The sequence below is a fragment of the Calonectris borealis genome, chromosome 4, assembly GCF_964195595.1.
Source record: "Calonectris borealis chromosome 4, bCalBor7.hap1.2, whole genome shotgun sequence".
NCBI classification, from domain to species: domain Eukaryota; kingdom Metazoa; phylum Chordata; class Aves; order Procellariiformes; family Procellariidae; genus Calonectris; species Calonectris borealis.
This window is the reverse complement of record NC_134315.1, coordinates 28,104,401-28,110,400: the sequence shown is the minus strand read 5'-3', so window position 1 is coordinate 28,110,400 and position 6,000 is coordinate 28,104,401.

Sequence of the window (6,000 nt, the reverse complement as noted above, 5' to 3'; positions counted from 1 at the left end):
GGGTGGCTGCCAGGAGAAGTGGAGGACACAGGCTGACACTCACTGAGGATTTAGGAGAACAGGGTGGTATAAACTACCTCTATTAAGCAGGACAGATAAACTGTTTGAAGGAGAGAAGATGAAATGAGTGAATCTGGGATCAAATTCTAAAACCAAGTTATGGTATAGCAAGGTATTCTGGACCATAAGTTATAGTACAGCAAAGACAGATGGTAGGGAAGCTCCAAGACAGGACAATAGGATTTGTGACTAGGCCCTGAGGCTATAAATCTTACAATAAGTAGATATACCAAGTTGGCTGAAGGTAAGCGTAATGTGCGGCATGACATATTTGGCGTTATTGAGCATTAGATGCTCTGCAAGAAGTATAGGCTGCAATAGGAAAGACTTATTGCCATCATAGACCTGATAAAGTAGTGGAGAATAAATGCGGAAAAATATTATAGGGTTTTTCAAACCATACTGCTCATGAAGTATGTCCTGGAAGATCAGATATGGTGGCTATAAAAAGAGGAGAGGATTTTATTGTTAACTTTTCTTTGATACAGGATGTGAACATTTGGTTGAGAATGTGAGAAAAGACTGACAAATTTAGGATTATTATGTTCCAAACTGGTAAAAGAATGTCGGACATGAAAAAAAGGCAGCGCAGCACAAGTTGTCTCAGTGCACTGTGTGCACTGCCGAGGGTATCGTAAGAATACGACATCAAACAGCAAGGACCCCAGTTGTGAGACTCTGCATCCTGCAGAAAGCATGTTAATGGGTCTCTCCAAAACACTGAGGAAGAGGATTGCAGACTGAACTTTCTGATATGTTATTCTTGCTTCTCCTGAGATGTTAAGTGATGGAGGGAATAATAATAGTAATATTCTACATATGTTTAAAAGTACAGTTCTGTTGTTTGACAGTATTCTAGTAAATTTTATTCTGTGATTATGATGAAAGGGAAAACTTACCACCATCAGCTATTACCATCAAGCTGTAATGAAAGGCAGCATGATTTTCCTATAAAACTAAAAAGCAATGATTACAGTATCTCAAATATATGAGTAATGATGATGACTGTTTATTAGTTTTGTGCTTATATTTAACAAAAAAAAATTACAAGTTTTTACTGAGTTCTTTAATTTTTCACACTGAGGTATTGATCTTACAACCTGTCTGTCTGATTAGATTCCTGAGGCAGTATAAAGCACTCATTGCCAGAGCAGCTCTATTAATGCATAAGGTTTAATATAAACATATCATCCCACATGTCTGGAGGCTTTTTGTTGGAGTACAACATCTCTGTCCTACTCTGTGCTATTCCCACTTGTCATACGATGGAGAAAATTAATGTGTAAATGAACTTTGGGGGTAAGACAGAGTCTAGATGTTCTTCAAAGTCTCAGACGTTGGCCCAAATCAGGGGCAGAGCCCCAAACAGAAGTAGCAGTATGAAGTTGGTACTGGGAGTTAGCTCAGAGGGTACTCAGCTTTAGATGATGCTTCGTAGATTTGTCGTCCTCACTCATTTATGATTTACCTGACTTGAGATCAGGAATTAATTTCTCCTGTATCTGACAGACAAGAATGCATCCACTACATTTAATACTACAAAGTAAAACAGCCACATTTAAGTGGTCATTTGATGAGTTTCTATTGATCACTATTTGCCTACTTTGAACAGATCATGATCAATAATAAAAATAATAACTTTTCAGTTGTCAACCTTTCTGACTGGTCATATAACCCTTGCTTGTTTTGTGTAGTCACAACAATTTTTTTTCTCCAGATCAAAATATAACTCTCTGTCAGCTACCAGAGGGCATTACCCTGCAGCATATTTCTTTCATATACTTTCAAATTTCAGGTCACTAAAGGATAATGATTTTTGTTGTATTTAATGTCTGATTGTTGTTTTTTCCTCTTTTAAATAAACCTTTGATTTGAATAAGATGATCCTTCCATCAGTGGAAAAAATATGAGGCCTCAAAGAGAGACAGTGTATGTCTTATTGCAGTGTGGCTTTTCTTGAGTGGGAAATTTGTTGGATTTCATAAACCTTTTAACTCATTTGAAACCAATTTTTCAAAGTAGAGCTGATAACCTAGAAGAAGCTTAAACTGCAAGGTTGTTTTCACAGCCATTTCCTTCTAATGTAATTATGTCCTGATTCATCACCCCTAAGCAAATTAATGTAAGAGGAAAGAAAAATAGGATTAAACATAAAGATTTATTTCTAATAATTTTTACTTTCCAAATTGTTGTTGGATTACAATATCCTTTATTATCATCTCTAAATTATTTAAAGTAAGATAAGCAATCTAAATTCTGCTCCTTACTAAATAATTTAGGGCATAAATTTTTCCTGTTGAATGCTTTTGTGGTTAAATAATGTATCTCAGGCTAAGTGAATAAAATTAATTTTAATGTAATAATACCAAGGCAATAACTAGGAAAAGTACCTGAAGTGTCTATTTACTTACAAAAACTGTAAAACTCATCTCAAAAATTCATTTCTTATTTTCATTAATAAATGAAATATAATTTCATTAATAAAAACCCAAAACTCTCAAGAATTTGTGGTTATTTTTTTCACATGACACTGAAGTGAAAAGTAGCAAGTTTTCTTCCAATACATGTTTACTTACAGCAGGAGTCACTTCTCTTGTTTCAAGACCTACCAGGTTCTTTTCATTCATAATTATAGTTCCCAGGTGTGGCAAATTAACTCACAGAGTGAGTGAACTTCTTGGAAGGCCTCGAGACATGCCGCATTCCTATTTTAAAAGATGCATTTATACTATATACTACATAACATTAATTAGGTAACTGTATTTCACAGTATTTCACTTGTAAAGGGAAGAACCAATCAAACAAGCATTTAAATCACTAGAAGGATTCTCATTGACTTGAAAGGTCTGTGTTTGAGATCAGCAAACTTTAGAATCAGGTATGGAGGTCAGTAAGCTCTATGTCTGATATAGTTTTTAGATATGAATGAAAAGGCAAACTTGTCTATGCAGCATTACCTGCAGAAACTCTCCTGATTCCAAATTAATATAAAATATTTTATTACAGTAGGCTGCTGACAGGTAGGACAGTCTGTTTGTTTTTATGTGTCTTTAGAAATAGTACACCAAGGAAACAACAGAGATTGAATAGAAATCAACTCCCAGGTGCACTATTTCTTATTAAAAATGTCTGGATTTTTCCCACAGAAAAGATGCCCATTGGTGAGTTAAAAAAGTAAGCTGCTCCCCAACATAGCAAAACCAAAAATGTTTATTAAATAGTGTAATATTAAATAAAGTTCATAATCTCTAGGCTCTTAACAGTGCAAGTGAGAAATGCATTACTCTGAAACACTCCAATGTTATTACAAAGAAAACAAAGTGAGGGAGGATGAAAACCCTGCCTAAAGGGGTCCTCTTTATTTAGAGTAACAAATTTACTTACACTCTTATGAACAGTAAAAACCTCTATGGAGAAGACCAGTCATAAGCTCAGATTCTATCCTGAGACTACGTAAAATGAAAGTACATGTAGGTTTCAATGTGTGACCTTCTGTTGAAATTTAAAATATTATTATTTTATTCAGTATGACATGTTTTTTTACTTGGAAAAAAGTGCCAAATGCTTTAAGGACATTCATCCCTTTCTTAAAATTCATCAGATCAATATTAATAACAGGAAGAGAAGAAGAAGGTTTTAGGTCAAAACTTGAGAGGAAAACCTGCTATTGGAGCCTTGAAGCCAAACTTCAGGCAAGCAGGGAGAAAAGAAGGCTCAAAAGAAGCTCCTAATCACCATCTGGTCACTGAAAATTCACATACACAACTTCTCAGAGTACTTGTTCATCTCAGATGGGTCTGAACTCACATGAGTGAATGCATGTAGATGCTGAGCAGGCGTCTGATTTCTGCAGAGATCTCGTGCCAGGTGTGAATTCAGTTGCTAGTCCCTACCACATTGGCGTTTGATTTTGTTTTAGAAAGTACTCACATACTTCCTTCTCTGCCTCACAATGGGCAGTTGTTTCCTTTCAAAAAATTAGCCAGAAAATGTTATCCGTAGCAGTTTTCTGTCTCACTCTGCTTTATGTTCCCTCTGTTCTAAACACTTTTTTTACTTCTTTTGAAGTTTCTCTAGTTAGGCAAAGTTAGTTCAAAAGTTTTCTCCTTTCAAAATTGTCATGAGGTCACCAAAGCAGGTCATTATATACTGCAACATCCTATTTGTCTAGCCAGTTATTTAGAGTGATATATACAATCCCCAGAGCAACAGTCACAAAGTCTTTGTTGCTTATACCTGAAACGATACCTTTATTTGTCAGTCAGTAGGAGCCTTTGCCATGGGACGGCCTGCATTTATCCATGAAGTTTCAAGTACGGGAGACCTCGGATGGCCCTGATATGTAAGCCAGTTCCCCGCAGCATTTCAGTTTCTACTTTTCAGTTCTTCTTCATGAAAGTAACCAGCTGCTAGAGCCCATGAAAAAAGGAAATGAAAAATTAAATTTACAGAAAAATCAAATTTACAGAAAAATCAGAGAACAAGTTGCATCATGTCGTGTCCTAGGACGTGAATCCGGGTAAAGCCAAGCCAGCTGATGGCTGTAGCATATCAGTATGAGGGGCATGTAGCCCACTGGAAAGCATGCTGAGAGCTACAGGACTGAGAACTCCAAACCATTCTCTTTCTCAGGATCAAAAAGATTATTTTGCAAAGCAGACAGCCTAAGGATTACCTCACTCTCTGATACTTGCTCTGCAGACAGCCTAAGGATTACCTTGCTCTCTGATACTTACTCTCATATATGTTAATATGCTGAGCTGTCAGCCAGAGTACATCTACTTGGATCTTTACCTCAGAGGGGCAACGAGGGCCAGAAACAAGAGGAGCAGAGCTTGATGCATTGAGAAATAGAAAATTTCCTGCACAAAGATGCAGCTGAATGAGTCTTATTTGTCATATCAGAGGAGGTAGCTGCTAACTCCTTGAAAGTAAAGATGCAATCTGGTGTAAATCAGAACAGAGCTGCATTCCATGTCTGGTCTCAGACTGGCTTAAAAGTTGTATTACTAGCTGCCTGATACATTTATGATACCAGAAAGCGTCATACCACTGAACTGGCTCCTGGGTTTGCCTTAGTAATGTTGTCATTCTGTCTCGGTGCTTCTAGGATGGTTGGAGCGAGCTGAGAAGCCAGACCCAAAACCCAGCAAAGATGGTAAACGATGCAATAAAAACATCTTCTTGCAAAAAAGTTTGGGTTTGGTTTTGTTTTTCATGTAGGCTACTACAAGGAAAATATAGCTGGAGAGAAAAACCTGGTAATTCAGTCGATGACAGAAGAAAAAATAACTTTTCTAGTACTGGAAATTTGTCATAGGTTTCTTGAAAATACATAGTGCCTGAAGAATGCTCTATTTGTGAGCATTATGTGTCCTGTGTTTTATTTTATTGTCTTCTAATCTCCCCTAAAAATCCTCAAAAAAAAAGATTCTACAAAACATGACCTTTTGCTTTCATCATTTCTCCTTCTAAAAAGAAAACTAAGGAGGTTTTGCCTCATCTTTGCTTGTAGGAGTTAAGTGCCTCTGTTAGAAGGGTTGTGCCTGGGTTGGGACAGTCTCTCTAGGTTTCTTGCATGGCCCCTGGAGGTAAATCAGGAAAGAAACTCTATTTAGTGTATTTGTCTCACTCTGAAGAGAAGTCATTTTCTGATGGCCTGAGAGGTGGGAAAACCAGCTTCAAACCCTTATTCCAGATCAATGAAGGATTCAGTTTCACTGAAAATGTTTAACATACTTTGACGAGTTATAGTAATTTAGCCACGTAGTGCTTCAGTGGAAGAATGGTGATATGGACTATTTCATCAAGCAAAATGTCTTCTCCAGGTTGAAGACTGTGGAATTACAGTATCACAAATACACTGACATTTTCTTCAATAGTAATTTCCCTCAAGGGCAAGTTTGCTTATGCCATCTTAAGTGCAGTATTCACTACTGT